The sequence below is a fragment of the Bombus vosnesenskii genome, unplaced genomic scaffold (assembly GCF_011952255.1).
Source record: "Bombus vosnesenskii isolate JDL3184/JDL3185 unplaced genomic scaffold, Bvos_JDL3184-5_v1.1 scf7180000014893, whole genome shotgun sequence".
In the NCBI taxonomy this organism is placed as follows: Eukaryota; Metazoa; Arthropoda; class Insecta; order Hymenoptera; family Apidae; genus Bombus; species Bombus vosnesenskii.
In genome coordinates this window covers 104,879-126,449 of record NW_022883709.1, presented here as the reverse complement: position 1 = coordinate 126,449, position 21,571 = coordinate 104,879, and the positions used below count along the sequence as shown (strand labels likewise).

The window sequence follows — 21,571 nt, the reverse complement described above, 5'->3', positions numbered from 1 at the left end:
ATATTTGCTTATAGTATTATAATATGATACGATTGTTTTATTATAATATAACACATGATTATTTATAATACTAGTAGACAATTATTATATGTCCATAATATGATGAGAAAAATACAGTCTAGAATTAATTCCTTAGTTTATTATATTCGCGAAGATATTAATTTGAATAAATATCCAAAGTCTAGTTATGTAACATATGAAATATCTGATATTTAACAAATTTCAAATTAACCAAGTTCAGAAATAAATATCATATATCATAGAAAAATTTTTAGTTGCAAGCGATATATAAAATTATTCACAAACAGGTGAAAATTGATGATTAATGCACACAATTCTAACATCACAGGATCACATAAGGAATACAATAAACTATATTAAAGAAACAAGCATATACACTCCAAAATGTAACCCAATTAAAACCCAATTAAAAATTACAAATAAAATAATGTCCGAAAATCTTTGACTTTCTTACTAATTAAATGATACTTTTTAGTTTCAATCTTATGTTAATTATTACCGAAAAGTGGAAAATTGAAAAGATCGGGAAGAATTAAAATAATATAGATATTAAACTAATCATTATTAAACATTAGCTGTTTTATTGTCGTCATTTGGGAATTTTAAGCACAAAACATAAATTTCATATCAAAAACCATAAAATCTAAACGAGAATATTTTTAGATATAAAAGATATATGCAGTTGGATATACAATAAAAAATGATATATGCGGTTGCATATACAATATTCTGGAAATATGTCCTCATTCTCTGAAAAACAATTAAACTTTATAAAATTATGTCAGAAATCAAAGAAAGTTTGCAATTTTTGGATTGAAAATAATTTACTGTTATGTATTAAATGATTCAGGTCAAAACAATGGAAAAAAATATAAAAATAGGAAAATGTTTTTGTAATTTTTATGTAGTTATGTTTATTATGTGTTCCATGTATCTGATGCTATAAATTTATAAGAAATATCTGTACTTTTAATTCAAGTTTTTCGGACAAAGCCTTGATCGTCCACAATTTTTTAGAATCGAAATTATTTATGCATGATCTTGCAATTATATAAACGTTATAAACAACATATTATACTTACGTTTAGAAGTATACATTTATATTCCATAGTAGTGTTCTATTAAGTGGAATCACAAATTCATTTGCGTAAGAATATTTGCGAAAACATCTTCTTGGAATTAAGATATAAACTGTTACAATACACATAACATAAGACAACATATCGTACATAAACATATATGTATATGTACATATACAGGGTGGTTGGTAACTGGTGGTAAAAGCGGAAAGGGGGTGATTCTATGCGAAAAAAGAAGTCGAAAATATAGGATAAAAATTTTTCGTTTAAGGCTTTGTTTTCGAGAAAATCGACTTTGAATTTTTGCTCGGTACGCGTGCACTTTATCACATCTCGTTATAACGGATCGTTGTCTCGATGGAAAAATTAAAAAAAAAAATTAAAAAAAAATTCTTATTCTATATTTTCGACTTCTTTTTTCGCGTGGAATCACCCCCTTTTCGCCTGTACCACCAGTTACCAACCACCCTGCATATACTATTTTCGAAATCTCAAATCATTCTGTTTTTACTTTTCAATCATCACATCCTCGCTATTGCAACAACACGCTGACTTATGCAAACTCAATTCAATTACATTCAATAATCGATAATCAAATATGCCAATAGATTAATAACAAACAATATTATGTAACTATTCTGTTTTTAAAAACTGTATTTATTCTTATATTTGTTTGCATTTTGCTACATTCTTATTTGTTCAAAAACTAAATCTACAAATTAGAAATCTATCTACGAAAAAATACAAATTAAAATAATAATTAAAAAAACGTAACATTAAGGAAGTATAAGTAAATATTTGTCTTCAATTTCTTAATTCCTGCTTGTATCGTAATTGTTATTACTAACCAAATTTTTTAAAATAAATCCTTAATTATTCTAAGACTTAGAAAACTACACTTCTTGATAAATGTAATTTATCTTCATCTTAACTATATTTGTTTACACAGAAACATGACACGGTTATAATTTTTCCGTGCGCTGAATGCTATTTGCGTGGCCTCGACAACACATGCGGAATCACTGATCTATGGATAGATAAATAACAGCGTGATGTGCGGCATTAATTAAGCGTAACTTAACAAGCGTACTGTGTCGCTGCCAAGAGACCATATGACTGGTTCATTGTCACGGTTCAAGGTGCTGATCGTTGCATCACTTATTGGATGGAAATCACGTTCTATGTCAATATTTTTTCCATCTATATTTGGCTAATCAGTACCTCAATCTTTGTTTTCCATCGTACGGTTATTTCTAGAAGGCAGTCAATATTATTTGAGGGTGAATGCGTCTTTGGTGTAAAATTAAAAACTTCTCTTATGAATTTGATACGTTCTCAATTTTTTAATTTGTTTTTAAGCAACTTCCAAATTTTGTATTATATTAATGCTTCAGTTTCAACTAGTTTAATCTTAATTTCCGGTGAAATTTTAAATTTCTTTCTCTCTAATTGTATGTTCCATTCTTACGTTTTTGATGACCTAAATTCTCTTATTTCCGATTAAGCACTTTACCAGATCATACTTTAATCTTAATTTCTCTTTTACATAATTCAACTAAAATTAATAAAATATCGTAATTGCTAAAATTTGTGAAACAGAACAATCTTTTTAAAAATTTTAAAATTTGACTTACGATTTTAACTGAATAACCTATACATATAATACAACATTCATACAACTGCAAACTATTAGAGAAAAATATATTTAACTTTACATAATTTTCTCCGTTTCCTATTCTTCAATATTTTAGTCATATAATTTTCTAAGTTCTTAATGTTTCATATTTTTATTTTTAGGATTCACTCTGGGATTTCATTATACACTCACAGCGTTTAATGTAAGTTGATTTTGATAATTCTGAATATTTTCCTAATTTTCCATTTATTATTTACATAATTATGAAATCCTATTTCTTCATTTATCTAAACATTTAACTTTCTATTTTTTGTAATTCTGTTACTTTTTGAACCCTTACTTATCAATTCGATAAATTTACAATTTTTTGTCTTTGTTTTTTTATTTTTTCATAAAATATATCTTAATTTCATCTAACATGTGACTTATTTGCGTTTCCAACATCGTGATCTCTTCTAACTTTCTAAGTCCGCCCTTTCTAAACTTCCTGATCTTAATCATCTCGTTAATTTCTCAACCTAACCACTTTCTTACTTCCGTAACACCAGCAAACATCCGCCATAAATTAAGGAACCAACACTATAAAGAAGTAACTCTAACTTCCCATTCCTCGAACCACATCCCTTCTTCACCTTATTCTGTTTATCCGTACTATCCTATCTTTAAACTTTAGATTAATGCAATCACTTAATTTAAAGGTATTAGGATGTTTTCTTTATCAAAATTTGTTTTTAAATTTAGGGAAGATCTAAAAATTTTCTTTTTCCATTTTTCTTTGCATATTAAAATTCCCATCCTTTTCAGTTCTATTTCCAAATTCAATGTCAATTTAAATATTTGCATTTTCTATCTTTATTTCTAAAGAGTGACAAGTCGCCAGTTTTTAGTTCTACGATTTTGAAACTGAATTTTGTGCCAAATAATACCTTATGATGAGACATCAATCATCACTAATTTTCAGGTTGAGCTGACAATTAGTTTCTTAGATATAGGTGGTCAAAAATGTGAAGATTCATTAACTTAGATCATACGCTTGGATGTACGAACTTTGAAGTCAGTTTAATAACTTTAGAAATTGTTGTCAATGGTTTTGCCAACAGTTAAAAACGAATTTTCTTTCTAAACAGGAAAGATATTACAGTCAATTCTCACAGATAATTTTTAGTAATTATGATATCGTGTTATTTTAGCATGAGATGTAACTTGAAAACATTTCTTCATTCTACTTCATTTTAATATATATCTTAGTATCTTTAGTAGATATAGAATCCTTTATTAGTTTAATTTGTTGTGTAGATACAATGTGTAGCGTCTTTCTAGTCTTCGATTTTGCTCTATTAAGAAACTGGGACTAGAAAATTGGTATAAGCGTGCGTTGACCAATGAACGTTATTGAATTTCGAAATTTCTTCTTTAACTGTAGGTATTTTTAAATCTTTGTAGTATAGTTTCATTGATTGCGTATCAAGGGGCATTGCTGATAAACCTCAATACTTTTGGCTAAAATCGCTAGACGAACTCAATGTTAAAATTGCTGACTGTGTTCTACAATTGAGTCCCATAGATCCATACACGTCTTAGAGTGACTTTATATAAGATGAGATGCTTTCTAGGGATCACTTTAAACGCTTACGTAGGGGCCATAGAACTGTCTCACTCTTCCTTTTAAGAAGGTGCTTTTGGTCTTGATGTGCTATTTCCAAGTTAATCTTCTGTGTAGTGGCATTCCCAGGTACTTTATCGCGTGTTTAGCGGGGATTTCTGTGTTATTCAATGTTACCGGTAGACACGCGCGTTTACATAAGGTGAAAGTAATATCCGTAAATTTGCTTCCATTTGATGCGGCATTTATGGAACCACTTCTCGATATTGTTTAGATGCTTTTTGAAGAGCTGTAGAAGGTACTTAGGGATTTTCATGAACTTTATTATCATTTTTATCATCGTCTCCATTATCATATATCTTTATTTGTCACCAATACATGTGGCTGTGATAGTGTTGGTTATAGTGGGTAAGTCTGCCCTATAGATATATAGTTTAGAAGTATAAGAGTGGTCCAAGGACACTGTCCTGTGATACATCAGTGTCAATAGGGAAGTCTTAAATTGTCTATTGTTTAAGTAGGAATGCATGATTAACCCTTTCGCTACGTACGTCGCCTATTGGCGGCATCCGCGTGACGATCTGTGCGGACGGGTGTCGTTTATAGGCGACGTCTGCGCAATGACCTGTGTGTACGAGTGTCGTTTATAGACGACGTCCGCGGGATACCACTTAACCATGAGCCCTACGCAACATATGAACACTTTCCGTCGCAGTGCTCCGTTCAGTACCGCTATTCCGGTGGCATGGTGGCCCGTACAGCGGTGTCACTCCGACCGAGCACACTGCCGTAGCGAAAGGGTTAAATAGTAAGGCAACGAGGCAACATCTTTTTGAGCTTGTATAATAATCCAACATGTTATACCTTGTCGAACAATTGTTTGATGTTCAGAAATACTGCTGCACGATATTCTTTTTTCTCCTATTAGGTGTAATTCGATGTACTTATTCTATTGTTGAATGTCATTTCCAAAATCCGAACTGATGATGAGTCATCATTGCCTCTTCCAGTAGAGTATGTGAGCGTTTGTTTAACATTTCTGCAAGAAGGTTAGATAGAATTGGCAAAAGGTTAATTGATTAGTATGATTCCATTTCCTTGAAGTACAGATTTTCCTGGTCTGTGAATGCGTGTGATAATTGACAGTTCGCGTAAGAACGGATAATATCCAATACGAAGAATAATATTATATTAAATATGCATGTAACAAGTAACCCTCTCTTTGGTAACTCTTTGATCACTTCATCACTTACCAAATCGTGTCCTGAAACCTCCTTCCGATTTAGGTTTTTGTCAATCGTTGCTTTGATTTCTTGGAGGAATAATAGTTTAATAGAAGAGGTTTGACATGGCGATTGGAAATATGTAAATGTTTTGGTTTCACGAGAAATGGATTTGGGAGGAAATGGTTTGGATACAGTAGCTAGGTAAAAAGCGAATAGGTTGTTCTTATCTGTGGGACTCATTGCCCAACCACCATGCGGAGAATTAACAGGATGGATTATTTGTTGAGATCAAATGAGTCTCTTGGCAACTCTCCAAAGGGAGTAATTTGCATCAGATGTAGAAGACAGATTCTCCGAGCATCTTTGGAAACAATCATTTTTTAAATTTTGGTGAAATCTTTTGAGTTTTCTGATTGTCCTGTTCTGTTTCTACTTGTCTTCAGGATATCTACTATTTTTCCATAACTTACGTAATTTTCTTTTTTCTTCGACTCTTTTCTCCATAACATTTGGGTATTCATGTCAGATTACATATTCTAGTTTAGGAATAGAAGAACGGATCTCAACATTGCAGCAACTATATCTTCGTTCGATTTTAAAGATACTAATGCCATTATTGAAACATTAAGTCTTCATATTAATGTGATATGTTAAAAGTTCAACATTATCGAAATTCTGTAAAGTAAACCTAGTCGGTTAGAGTTTTATGCTGAACTAATCCGTTAGCGTAATCTCTAGTCTGTTGAAGTTTCCTGTATTTTGCATATTAGTTGTATGAATATCGTTAGTACCATCATGTAAAAGTGTACTGTTTATATTTCCTAGACCTACCTGTGAGTAGGAAGCAAAAGGAGAGACAAAACCTGAGATTTAAGCTGTGTTTAATTCCGACTTTAAGGAACATTTTTCTATGAAATTATTTGTGTGCTGGACAGCCTTCGCAATTTACCAAATTGTCACTTCCGCAACGAATGCGTTTTGCAGGAGTATCTCCTGGTTTTGTGTATTCAGTTGTTAGGTGTAGGGTTGTGCATTTTACATAGAGAAATTGATGATTACAATATTTCTGAATATACCTGTATCTTTAACACCACTGAATTATTTTTATGCGGTGATTCGATATTAACCATGGAGTGCATAAGTCGGTCAATGTCATAATCAGTTTTGTTATCTGGCTCCTGCTTCAGATCTATAAAAAACAAGAACAAAGTATTTTGTGTAATTCTTTTTTCTATATTGCTAATATCGGTTGCTTCAAATCTATGCCACAGTAATTCTTCCTTTAGTTCTTTCACATTTGATGAATGTTGTAAGTTGAGTAAAGCTGCACGAAAGGATCTCCCCTGTTTTAGTTAAAACGTGCAAAAGTTTGCATTCTGTATTTTTAGAAGTTTTGTTATTTTTCGGCATGGATCAGAGTTGACTGGTATTATCTTGATCTGGCCTTCTATTTGAAATCGTCTTTGTTGATGACATTTTCTAGAGTTCACATCATCGTTTGTACGTCAATGACGCCATCAAAATAGATTAGAGGAGCTAAAGTTTCTTTCAATGATGGTCTTTCGATCTGATGTGTCTAATAATGCAAATTTATTGGGAATTGTTATCGCATCTATTGCAGGATCATCTCTGGGTCCTCCATACCTTCCTGTGTGTTCAGGACTTCTTTTTGTTTATTCTTAAACAGTTCTTTAATTCAGTCGTCTTTGTACTACGGAGGTGGCATGCCGCTTGGCTGAAAAATTGGGGAATGTCTTGTTTAAGCCATCTAGGTATGACCGATTAAAGAGAAAAATCGCTACACCTCATCGAGTAACTCAATGCAGTATCTTGTTCAATTTTCGATTCCCAATACAGTTGCAGTTATCCTTATCTAATGGTAATATACATATATTCGCTATTTATAAACTCGCAGAGCACATGTCTGTATGCTACAGCAACTAGATCGCGACTAACAACGAATTTAAGCTTATATTTTCAAAATCTGCAACGGCAGATTCACTGCAGCAATCCATATGTCAAAAAATATTGTAATTTTCATAATACTTTCTTGTAATTATTTGTAAAGTAAAAATTTATAAAGTAAATTTTGTATTCAATATTAGTATAATATTATTAATAATATTAATATTAATAAGTAATATCTATTGCTTTAATAATAATTTATTTTATTGTATAATAATTGTTTTATTATAGTGGAAGTTATCAGCACATTTTCATGCTTGCAATATGGTTAAAACCGACAAGGATCAATCGGAGAGTACATATTACTGCTCATACGGAAGTGGTGTGCGAACTGTTAGCTGTTATAGTCACATCGCGTACAAATCATGACAGTTGTCATGAATCTTTGGATATGGGATTCTTATTTCGAATCCTAATATCGTAATGTATCCATCTATCTCTAAGGATCAGAACCAGGAAAGACAAATATCGTTGTAGTAGGTGTCTTTTAAATATATTGTGAGAAAGTATAAAATGCAATTTTATTATGGAATTGCTGGATGCGTGGCGTCTAATCGCCAAGCGAATTGTCCATAAAATGTCGCAGAATTCTTTTTTGCTCCACTCGTTATCTCTTCGGACCTTCTCTTGTTGGGAAGATTCGCTGTCGCCAACCAGTCCGCTGTAGACGCCGGCGCTCGCACCGTGGGTCAAGATATACGTTTCCGCCATAAGACATACAAAAATAGAGCGCGTGAGCGAGCTAAGAAAATAATATAGGAATAAAAAGAAAACGCTGCACAGAGGCCACTTGTGTTCTTATTTAACGATGCTCCCGCATTCGTATAGTAAGTATGTTAGTGTAACAACGGTCAATGAGAGGCGTGAGTGTGTATTCCTCATTAAACAAGGATAGGAAGACGCCTCTATGCAGCGTTCTTTTTCTATTTCCATATCGCCTTCACCTACATGGTAACATATACTTGCGTGCTCTATCTTTATATGTATCTCCATGGTTTCGACGGCAATCAACAAACGACATACACATTGCAACGTATACAATAATACAATATATTCATATTTCCTATAATATCATTCAACATATTGAATCGACCATTGTGAATTTTGAAAATCTAAGTTCAAATGCACTGCTAGCAGTTGGAAAAATCTGTGGGAACAATGTTTTAAATAATCAGACTGACATACAAATCTGTACATCGTATGTATGAGCATTAATGAATTTTTACATTTTGGACATCCTATAACTTAAAAATTAATCAATTTTAAAACTAATTCAACTTGAAAATTTGTGGTGCCTGATGCCTCGGTATAAGGTATTCTTTAGCACAAAATTTAGTTGCAAAATGGTGAAAGCAGAAACGGGCGAAAACTCCTCACATTTTTGGGTCACTCTTTGAGATCGATTCAAATATTTAAATTCTTCCCCCTTACTTCTAAATTCAACGATGATTCAAATATTTGAATTTTTCGTAATTTGAAATTCAGTGGCCATTCATACATTTCCATTTTTAATTTTTACTTCTAAATTGAGAGACGAGTAAAACATTTACTTTCTTTAACTTCATCTTTAAAGCGACAATTCCAATATTTTCGCCATTCAATCGTATCTTCAAATTTCAAATATTGTTTTGTTCTTATTTAGTTCCTGATACAGATATTCTCTTTCTCCAACTTTCGAATTCTATATCTATTTAAATATTTTCATTTCTTGCTTCCAAAGTTATTATCAATTCAATTTCCCCATTTAAAAGGAGTATGCAACCCTGGAGGCTTAAAAAAATAGTAATTCTTTTTCGCCTACAAGTATTTGCTAAAGAATCAAGATTTTTATAAGAAACTTTAAAGAGTATTTTAACTCTGTGCTCATATACTTTTTCGTACGTAAAATTACAACATGACGGAGTGGTGCAACGTTAACTGACTATATCCAGCGGTACCTTGTTTACGTATAATCAGCGGCAAATGTGGATTGCAAAAAATAAAAGATGTTTGTGCAAGCTTATACAAAAATATATTATTTTCAATGTAACGTGCGATCTTTCTAATTTTGAAAAATAAGGAAATGGCAGTTTGTTAATTTTATTTTTTGCTGAAAAAAGTTAGCTTTAAACATTTATAAAAATTCAACAGATTAAGATATCAAACAAATCTTACGCTACGTTGTAGGTAATGTAACGCAAAATAATGTGTAAAAATGTCAAGTTAATCGAATTAAGGGTTTCAGAGATCTACTGGGTGCAAAGTCGAAAAACATAGTTGTGAGAAAAATACGCTTAAAGTTTCAAGTTAATCTTTCTCTAAAATAAAACAATATACTCGTATTCAGTGTTGTAATCTCGCCATTTTTTAGAATTTGAAAATACCCTTTTACAACAATATTCCATACACATCAAGCTTTGAGAAAAAAACTAAAAAAAGAAATTTCAGCTTTTGAAGCAGACGTGATTGCGTCCCCTCTTAATAACGCGGAAAGATTTAACTAGTATTTGTCCAAATCTAGCGATTTAGATGACTCGAATTTTTTCATTTTTCATCCTCACATATTCTCAGATTCAACGATGATTCAAATATTTTTGTCCGTGATCCCTATATTTAAATTTAGCGACGATTCAACTATTTTTTAACTAACTTCATCATTAAATTTAGCGACGAACATATCCTTCGTCCAAATTTCGACTTTCAAAATTCGTATATCTTCTGTATTCAACTTTCTCTTTAAATCCAATGGCAATTCAATGTCTAACTTCATTTCCAGACTCAACAATGGATCAAATAATCTTTCCGTTCTCGATTTTCAAATTTAGTGAAGATTTAAATTGTCTTCCTCCTTGAAACTTGTTTCTAAATTCACCAAAGATTTGTATATTTCATTCCTTCACTCTTATTTCTAAATTCAACGACGACTCGAATATTTTCCTCGTTCAACGTCTCGAAGTTGTGGAATAAAGTGTCCATGTTTCACGAGCGACACTTCCGCCACCGCATTTCCCTTTGAAAATATCGCGAACGGACTCTGGCGAGTTCTATCGCCGAAGAATAATATCACACCACGAGTGTCCATGACAAACTTCATATCTGCCGGATGTCCTGCGTTCACCGGTCGCAAGTAAGTTGGACGTGTAGCTCGAATGGCGGAAAAAGGCCGAAATATTGGTCTATCAGTCTACATGTAATAAGTCTATCTGAAGCTAAGTTATAGACAACTATCTTCCTTTTCTTATTGTCCATAAATGCATGATTCAATATATTTCTTTTTGGAAAAATTCTTGAAACTTTAAGAAAAATCTTATAGAAGTGCTGTAGAACTTTGTGCAAACGCAAACGTAATATAATGAACATATAGTGGTTCGAAAAAGAATTCGTACACTTGCCACAGGAAACTCTTATGTCTATATTGTGCATGTTACGTAAAATATTTTGGAATTGTATTAACATTGTAATGAAATGCGATTGCAATGATTATGTTGACAAAATTTAAACTTAATGTGATGATATATACAAAAATTGCAAGATATTTACTGTAAACTTATATTTAGTAAAAACTTAGTAGATATACAGTATGAATAGTCGTCAACTATAAGCATGTAATATTAGAAATGGTCCCACTGAACACTGATATCATTGGATGACTGCCTGTTTTGGCACTTCTGCAATCTCTGCAAAACATGTATGGATTAAATATCTTGCAACTTGTATATACATTTTCAGAATCGTTAACATTTTTACCAGTTACAGTAATGATGAACAAGTTGAGAGTCATTACAGCACTAATAAAATTAAAAAATATTTTACATAACACACATATTTATTATGTTCGTAAAAAGTATACAACTTTTGTAAGCAATTGTATGTATGCAATCAATTTTTCGTATTGAGAATAAATTCAATGTATATATATTTTTTTATTTATTATATATACCATCAATATTTACCAACTATATATGATTGCCTGAGATAAGATCAAAGATGAAAAGGTAGATAAAAATTCTGTATTTGAAGTACGTATATTTTATATATTTGCTTTAATTTGGAAGCCTCCAATCATTTTCTTTTTGATCTTCTAACGAGCTTCCCAGTCTCTTTGAAATGACAAATTACAAACTTCTCTTTTACGGGATTACTTTCCTTCTATTCTGTATTTCATACCATCTACTGGTTGTTTCTGTTGCTACGAATGCTTTTGATTCACAAATCAGCGCTGTTTTCGGTATCGTTCAACTTTTCTCTAATACTTTGACTAATTTCTTCGTCACTTACGTGTCTTATGATGAATACAAAACGATAACTTGATCGAGAAATGTGCAGAGAGTACATATGATATAGTTCAGTATGGTTGGAATAGCTGTTTTCTTTTACTGAACTGATATTGTTCGGATAATCAAATGTTCGAACAAAACAATATTTGGATAAAAGGTGTTCAGAAAATTCTATTGTAGTAGTTGTATTTAGCTTCTATTAGTAAAATGTCAATGTATTTGGTCTAATAGCACTATACTACAGTATATAAGGTTTGACGGATGACTTTTTAGTGTTTCGTATTATGTTAAAATGATATGCACGATAACTTACGGCTAATCTGGGAATGTTTATGCAAATTCATATTTTTTTAAACAATTGTAAACAAACTTCGTGCCGCTCCGTAAATATTATAACGAACACTTTGTTTAGGTATTTTTTTATATTAAGCACATTCTGTGTATTTTTACACATTTCAATTTCACGTAAATGCAGAAATATCCATAGTATATTGAGAACGAATTATCATAAGATTTATTTTGATGCTACCTATATGTAAAATTGTAACTGAAGCACGAACAAACTAAATCATTATGCAAATTGATAATATTCTGAATTTGATTATCTTCTTACATAGATTGACATAAATTTAGATTAGGTAGATTTTTCAACGCGTGATTACATGGTATCGTCACAGAATATCATTGTCTGCATGAGAAATACATTGTCGTATTTGCACGAGGTAAAGTGAATTAATTCGCCTTTATTATTCTCTAGTTATTAAACTCCCTAAGGGGAGTTTCTGATTTAGGTTCTGAAAGATTCAATTAACAGGTGAACTGCTAAGTATGCCCTTATTGCAGTATTAATCTTGAAGTATTGGAGAGATTTCTCGTGCTGGGAAGAAATAAACTTGATAAATTTAGTGACACCGTTAGTATCATTATATCATATGAGTGGCATCATTCTAGATAATAGGAAAGTGCTTCATTAAATTATTTTTTAATATTCAATAGTATCGTATGCACATGTTAACAAAATTAATTCACATATTAAAAAATATAAAATTTAATATGAAATAAAAAACTAAAATAATTTATAAATTAGATCTGAATATTTAATACATTTCATCTTGATATTGTTGATATACCCATTTCTAGAAATGAATTAAAATATCATCATAATAGAATGTATAATAATAAAATCACCAAATATTAAAGAGAATAATGAAACCTTTATCGATTCCTGTCAGGGAAAGGGCCCTTGTCGAAGAAATTCTTACTTAAATAATCCTTCCACATTAATCACCACCTACAGTTTCACATAAAGAGTAAAGAGATTACAGAGCGCAAAGCATGCGTAACTCGCAAAACAGTTACAGGATAATTCTACACGCGCATTTCACCCTCACTGTCGTTCGCACGACTTTACCGTAATAAGATTTCGGTTTTAGTATGGCGGACGAAGATGATATTCAACCCTCGTTGTTAATACGCCGCTCATGTTTTCTCGTATTAAGTTCGTCTTATTACGTAATTATTAAATGGCTACGGGCACAAACTAATATTGGAGTTACGTTACAACTTCAATATTGCAACAGAGTTTGGTGTTATGCACAACTAACGGTTTGCCAATATAGGCGAAACCGAAAACTTTAAAACGATACCTACAACCTGTTAATGAATTCGCCGGATTGGATTTTCCCTGTCCGTTGTCCAGTTTTCATAAACAATTTGACTGGAACGTTCGTTAAAAGTTGCGTAAATACACAGTCTCCCGGTATAATATAATTTAATATGTTTAAAACAAGGGTTGAGAACAATTGAGCTGCACCTAAAAAATGATAAAAGGTACGATACGTTAATTTAAATGATATTGTAAAATATCGGAACTTTGTATCTAATCTAATTTTTTACTTTATTGGTCTGGATCCTGATTTACTCGGGGAAAGCTGTAGCTCTGTAACGGTAGAGGACAACATAATTTTATTAGGCAAAATTAAATAGTTCCGAATGATATAGATATAATCTAATGTAGATGTCTACTCCGAAAGTAGTAGCGTTTTGAATATTTTTGAACTATGAATTGCTTACGCATACAATCAATGAACCTCTGTATTTTGTACAAAAAAGTATTAAGGCGGTTAAATAAAAGATTGATTAATTTGAAAGATATTTTAACTTTAATTTTGTAAAATCTCTCGTATTCATATGTGGCGGCACGGGCCACGGAACTTCTCAACGGCTCCGGATGCAAAGCGCGACGCCGCCAAAGCGCAACACCGACGTGCCCAATGTACCATCGATATCTTCACTCTCTTTCCGCCGAATTCTCGGAAGAGCATACACGTGCCAGCACTGGCGGCACATCTAATGAATGCACGCTAGTGGGGGATATCGATGGGCTACGAAGGGAAGAATCTGCGCGATCCGAAACAAAAGGGCAAGCAGTCTGTCTTACGCCATTAAATGTGTAACTCCTCGGTACTATTTGCATAGCAACGCGTCGAATGATCCCTCGGTGTCTATCGTTATTTGTTAGTTGTTACCAGTTGTCTGTTAAGTGTAATTGTTAATTGTTAATTGTTAACTCTGATTGTTGATTAGTTCTAAATAAACTATTGTTCGTTAAAAACACCAAGGGTAGTTCCTTACGCACCTATCACCATACCACCTCACATATTTTCTTTACTTTTCATATATTCAATTTAATGAAATTGAAATTGAGATATCTTTTGAACTAAACATTTTCATACAAGTAACTACCTTAATATAGAGAATTAAAATACGTATCGATTGGTGCATAAAAAGATTTATAGTTCTATTTTAAAAAATGAAGATCTTTAAAACGCTGTTATTGCCCAAATGATCACGATGTGCCATATGAAATCTTTTAATTTCGTCTAGTAAAATTTTTTTCTATCTTCAATCGTTTCCAAGTTATATTTTATTTCAGTCGCGTGGTATTCATTGTGTAGAAAATTTTCTACACAATGGGGAGAATTCTCCCCGTGAAATATTAAATATCCTATTTTGAGTGAGGTGACTTTATTTTAGAGTGTTTAATTTTCCGAGTATTTAGTAATTTGTATTCCATGGTTTATTATCTATAAACAATTTACGAGTAACTTTTGTTAGAAGTTGCTGGAATGTGACAGCCCAATGATGCAACGTAATTTAATGTATTTAGAACTAGAGGAGTCAGAGAAAAAATTTGGTTCAGAATTGAGAAGGTTAATGAAGAACGTAGTGGAATTTCCTAACTAGAATATTACTAGAAAATTATTAAAATGAACAAATAATAATTTTATGGACTTACAATACATATATATGACATACATATACGATACATTATGTGAAATTTAAATATAATAAAGTACACGAATAAATATCTTTTCCCTTGAACTATATATTCGTTTATGCAGTCGGCCGTATAAATATTCGTCCACCTACCATACTCAACCTTTTCAACACATTACAATATCTCATTTCATTTTTTGCTATATAACAATTATGGATTTCTAGAAATGTCACCTTCTTCCATATTAATCAAAAATAATTTTTGTACTTTTGATTTCTGTTTTATGTACATATCTATGTGTGTAATGTGTAATGTGATCGATTGTACATGCCATTTTTATTTCGCAAGTTCTATACTTAAGTCATCGACATTTGTAGTTCTAAATGGTAGTGTGACGTGTTAGAATGTTAATATTTTATGCTGATAAATATTTAATAAAGTTTAATGCTTTTACGATCATTGTTCTATTTAGAGGCCCTGATAAAATCTTTGCTGGAAAATATTAAATATTGAATCTTTATCTTTTTTCAATTAATTCATATTACTGAATGGTAAGAGTGGCTAGCCAATTTGATATATTTTAAGCTACATTACCTCATTCTAGTGCAATTAACATTTATCTATATTTTGCAGAACGAAAGATACTGATAATACTGATAATAGTACAGAATGATGATAGTAATGGTAATAATAGCATAGAATATAAATTAAAATAAAATAATAATCACTCTCCAAGAAGATATAATCCAAGTTGTATAAAAAATATTATCGAACTTAGATATTCGTTACAGTAGCGCAAAAAAATTTTGTGCTTAATAATCTTTTCCAAAAACTACGAAATTCAAATGATGATTTCAGCCACGATTTCAACTATACTGTATATTTTTATGTACGTAGCAAAAGAAATAAGACCTAAACAGAGACTTGTTTCATCATCTAAATATTACAAGTACTTTGAATACTTTACATCTTTTTAGGATATGATACACATCCTGCACATTTTTGTACATTTAAATATCCTATAAATGCTCGAATATTCGGAGTTAATAATCCATTATAGGTTTCCACGCTTTTGTAAACAATCAATTAAGAAAAGAAAAAGAATTCTCAAGGCAAAGGAGCGTAACAAAATTTTAAATCTCATTATTGCTTAACGCTACTATATGGAAGTTGTTAACACATGCAATTTTCTAACTAAAATAACGAAGAAAACGTGTTATTCAGGTAACAATTATTCAGATACGCATTTCAAAGCAACTTTTTTTATCCTTAATGCCAATGAACTTTATTCTAATGACGAAAAAACGAAAGAAAAACAAACTTAGTGTCTACCTATCGCGCATTCGGCGGGGAAACGTGCATTTAAACGGTGGAAAACGGCACAGTGAAATAATTCCGCCTTATCGCTGGCTATTAACCGTGAGAGCCACGTTTTTAGGACAAAGTCGAAACGGTGCCGTGGTTCGCTCATTAGAGCCGTTATTGTTCGCCGGTTCGTGCTCATTATGGAGTCGTTTCACTTGGAATTTGAGGTTCCGCCGTTGGTTGCCCGTTGCAGGTGCGACAAAATCACCGAAATTTTGACAGGGCTGCGTGGATAGCGCAGTTAATTCGAATAGGGCGTGTGGAACGATAAACCACAAACATACATTGATCAGAGTTCTTGTCATAAAATTGTCTCATGGGAAAACAGGCTATGTATGACGAAACGAGAAGTTTTTAGATAGATTTATGAATTTCGATGTGGTACGTGAAAACTATTTTGGCCCGACAATTTTTGAAAATTAATTTTGTACTTAGTAGCGAATGTTTAAAATGTTACTTGATTGAAGCTTGGATGCTATTTTGAATATCATTCGATTTTTATCTAAAAGATGATGCTTCGAATATTATTCGATCTTTATGTAAAGTATTTTATTTTAATATAATATTTTTATAAAGGGATATTATAAATAATAGATTTTCAAAACTTTCTTTTATATGTACATATCTATTTTTTATTATTTTTGACAATAAATTTTTCTTATAATAATATTACGTAACAATTTTCAACTATTATTTTAATTGACTTCATCAGCTACACATATTCATTGGGATCATAACTTTCGTATATTTTTCTGTTTATATTGCAAAAGAGAATAAAATACGAAGTATTTAATAAAACTTGAAATGAAGGCACTTGTCGTACGCCATATTTTAACAGAATATGTATTTCTATTTTGATATTTTGTGTAATTACTGATTCGTGAGCATAGTAATTTACATTTCCAATCCCTTTAATTAAATCAATAGTTAGATTCAACATGTTATAACATATGAACCGTTATAGCTATCTTCATAGTAAATATACACATGCTGATGATATAATAGGCATTGCAACCCATTGAAATCCGCATAGAATATTTCTGTTTGAGAAACAGATAGAATATAGGCATTTATATAATAGAATATTCATACATCAGAATGCTTTGCAACGAGGTATTCATTATAACTCAATTAGTACCAAACTGAATAGGGGATATTATTGTATAAAATATGAAAGATATACCGTATAACAGAATCAGAAAATAGAATTTTCCAACAATTTCAAAAAGGAGTACAAATATTTCGTCGTTAATTTTAATAACATTTAAAAGTTTCAAATTATTTATTATTTTAGACAATACATTTATTAATATATGTTCATATATTCATTCACTAGAAATAGTGTCACATCAGAAATAGTAGTATAATCTCCCACTCAATGGTATTTAATACAATCTTATCATTTGATAAAATAAATTAAATTTATTTTCACAAATCAGAAAATGCTATAATTAATTTTCTAAATGCAAGGGACAACCATAATCAATTATGAAAATCTACATATCGGATTTTCTGTATCTGACGTACCAAATAAACTTAAAATGCATTTTTTCACAAAATTATTCATACTTGCATTATTATTAATGTATCACTAAAAGGAAATTAAAAAATTTAAACAATCTCATAAAAATATTGCCATAAAATTACATCAGAAATGATAAAACTATAACTTTTTCAACGCAAAGGAGAGAGCAGAGTATTATATTATTGGTGTTTACGTAACAAAGGGGAACGGAGCTATTCGATATTATTATAATATTAAATCTACTATTTTTATGATTTCATGCAGATATAACAGGTGTATGTAATTTTTACAACATTGTATTTTATTTTATTTTTTTTTTTTTGCTTCTTTGTTCTCAAGAAAGATGAATAAATTGTGTCACATCTTGATAATATGTATCTTGATGAGTTAACAAAATTCATCGGCCTAATATCTTTACCCATAATAACTTATACTTAAAATGTGTATATAAACCTTTGTGATCGACTGACTTATATGCAAAAAAGAAAAAAAATATAGTTTTCATTTGAGAGAAATAACTTAGATTGGAAAGGGTTAGTTTTTTTACAAACCTTTTCCGACATTCCTTCAAATTTCATTTTCGTACAGTCGTGTAATTACCTATCGATCTTCGCTATCGGACTGTTGACACACTTCCTAACAAACCAACGCAGAAGTTGTACGCGATGCACGAGCGGGAGAAGCCGAATTTCCATCCGATCGATACCGCGGCATCGCGCCATTTCGAAAACTACGCGCACATGGCGCTGTGCATATTTCAAACGATCGTCAAGCAGATTTCAAGAGCCATTCGAATTTGAAATACAGATATCGGATTCCCTTCCGGGAGTGCGTAAAACGTACAAATGTTTTCGCGTAAACCGCGATTTTTCATATCGGTGTCCCAAAGAAAACGGGGTTGTCAGCGGCGTTGAAATAGCAACAAAAATGTGATGTAGAAAAATTGTGCACTGCGTGAGATTGGAAAAAAATATGAATGGTGGTTTTTCTTCTTTCTTTCTTTGCCATTTTATTCTTCGTGTTTTTAATTGGCTTCCAAATTTTTTTTAATCAAAGTTTTAAAACATAGAGATTCAGGTTTTTGTGTTTTATATGTGTTTTTAGATTAACTGATGCGTTATACTGTACATTGCAGCGTGAAAAAGAGAAAATTGGATGGTTATTCCAATTCAATAGAATTTTTAATAATTTATTAATGTTTAATTTGTTTTTTAATTTAAATAACCATTTAAATGAATTTCCTAAAATTGTGCAATACACTGTTATTATGTTAGAAATAAATGGGTTCACTGATTCGTTGGAAAGACTAAGCATAAGTTTAAAAATAGTTTGACCTCGTTTTTAGAATTTTTTAAATTGTTTTGAAATATATAAAATAAAATTTTAGACACAATTTGATTTAAAAGTATAATTTTTTGTTTTAATCTAAAATCTGGAGACTAATAATTAAGAACCTCATTCTCATACAGCAAGAAATCAAATGAATATTTTATCGCAAAAAGAATCAGTATATACCATATTTATGTAGGATATTTTTCAGTGAATCTCTAAGCTTATATTATTACGTATAATAATGTGTTTATTGTTGTATTGTATTTGAAAGCATACAGATTTTTTGTTCATAGTTTAACATAGACCATCTCGATTGTTACAGAAAATTTCGCGATAGTATACTAACAAAATATCACAACAAAACAAAATAAGATTTAAAGAATATATAAAATGGGTCAAGTAAAGCTGTTTTCTCTAAAACCATTGTAATAAATGTTAATCTTGTTAGTGCCATGAATTTAGTTGAATTGAATTTAATAACACTTATTTTAAACATTTTTATCCTATTTTGCATGGAACGCCAAGTGATAATAGAATAAAAGTTTTCAAGTTGAAAATCATTTTATAAGATATTTAGAAAACTGTCTTTGGATTTCTAGCTACTTATTAATAGCTATCAATAATTAATGTTATCATTAAAATCACACTGTTTGGTTTAAGTATGTAGATATACTTGTATAAGTTATACACAAGCCAAGAATGTAATTTTCACGAATGTAATTTTAACTGTGAATAAAAATACAGTGGCTATCTGACCCTATGTTGTGCTTCGTTAAATTGCAAATGCCTAAACCACCCATATCTTGTGTTCCTGTCGATACTAACCAGGTCGCTAGAAAATAGTTGTTGAGAAAACAAGGCACGTTTCTGATAGAAACACAACAGGATCTATTCTCGAACAGCTGTAAACTCCCCTAAGATGGCTCGAGGATGGTTTCCCTCGGAACATCCTCTTTTTTCGTTATCGCGGATCCATCGCGATTAAAGGCAACTTGAAAAATTTCTGAAAGCCTTCGCTTGTCTCATGCTCAATAGCAGTCAATAATATCAGATTTAAATCCACGATCACCAAGCTTCCATGCGTCACATGAAAAGATCACGAGGGAAAGATATTAAGAACGAAGCATCTTCTTGAAATGGATCAGAGAATGAAAGTATAGTATAATAAATATTAGAATATATGTAAAGAAATTTCCTTGGCTAGTTTTAACACGATTAGTTCTAACACGAAACGTATAATCACAGGATCGTAATTTAATTATTAAGGAAGTATTATTCTATTATTCTATTGATGTAAATATGGAAAAATGAATGGAAAATTTAATTTGTGATTTTTAAAGATTCCCATTTCCAAACAAAGTTGACATTTTATCTTTACTTTTTAATTAGATCTAACTTTATTTTTACCAATTATTTTTGTTTCATGTGTTCAACATACAATACATTTGTTATAAATTTATAATGGTGTAAAGTAAATTGGATTCAATGAATCTTTTCTGCTTTGTATTTTCTTTGGAATGAAAGGAATATCTTGTTGCACGTTAAAATTATAAAATTTCCAAATTTTTCAAAAATATTTTATAAAAGTATTTCGGTAAAGATGTTTTAAAAGATTGAATAATGTCATTTCGAATTTTCGAAAATAAAATTTCATTCAACACTATGCAACACAGAAACATTATAACTTTGGTTATGAAAACTAATTTTTAAGAAAAAAAGCTTTTTCAGAGAACTAGAAAATGAGAGTTCCTAAGTTAAAAAGATCTAAACTATTATATTTAGAGATAAATAAGAATTTATTTCTTTAGTTAACAATCTCTTGACTAATTAACCTTTCCTGAAGGAAAAGATATTTTACACGCACGGTAGATAAACCAAGCCGTATTCAAGCTTATGTAATTCGTTTATTAGTCTAGGGTTTCCAAAATATAAGAAAAGTTGAGATGCGTATCAAATTCTTCATTGCATTAAATCATTCCATAAAATCATTTATTAAGTTAGATATTTGAAATTTCATTTAATAAAAATAAAAATTCTAAAAGAATTTAATGATTGCCTATAGAGGGCTGAGTTACAAATTAAAAATATAATCACATAGAAACTTTCAACCTAAAGTTAGTTACAGCAAATTTTCTCTTAGGATACCTTTCTGGTATTTATTATGTACTTACGTTTCTACGTAATGGTTACTTTGAACCCTCTAAAGCCGAGTTACGGTCCACTGTACCTCGTCTGCGCAATGCCGGAGGTCCACTTAAGTTTTATCGATACGGAGGAATAGGA

General features: G+C 31.0%; 1 protein-coding gene across 2 annotated transcripts in view; it reads left to right on the top strand.

The window, feature by feature from the left end:
- LOC117240775 (octopamine receptor beta-2R-like) overlaps positions 1-21,571 on the top strand; it is a 130,712-nt gene that overhangs the window by 49,436 nt on the left and 59,705 nt on the right. For both annotated transcript variants that reach the window (XM_033506815.1, XM_033506816.1), the window contains exon 2: positions 2,898-2,938. The gene's annotated coding sequence lies outside the window, so the exon portion shown is untranslated. The remainder of the gene's footprint in view (positions 1-2,897; positions 2,939-21,571) is intronic.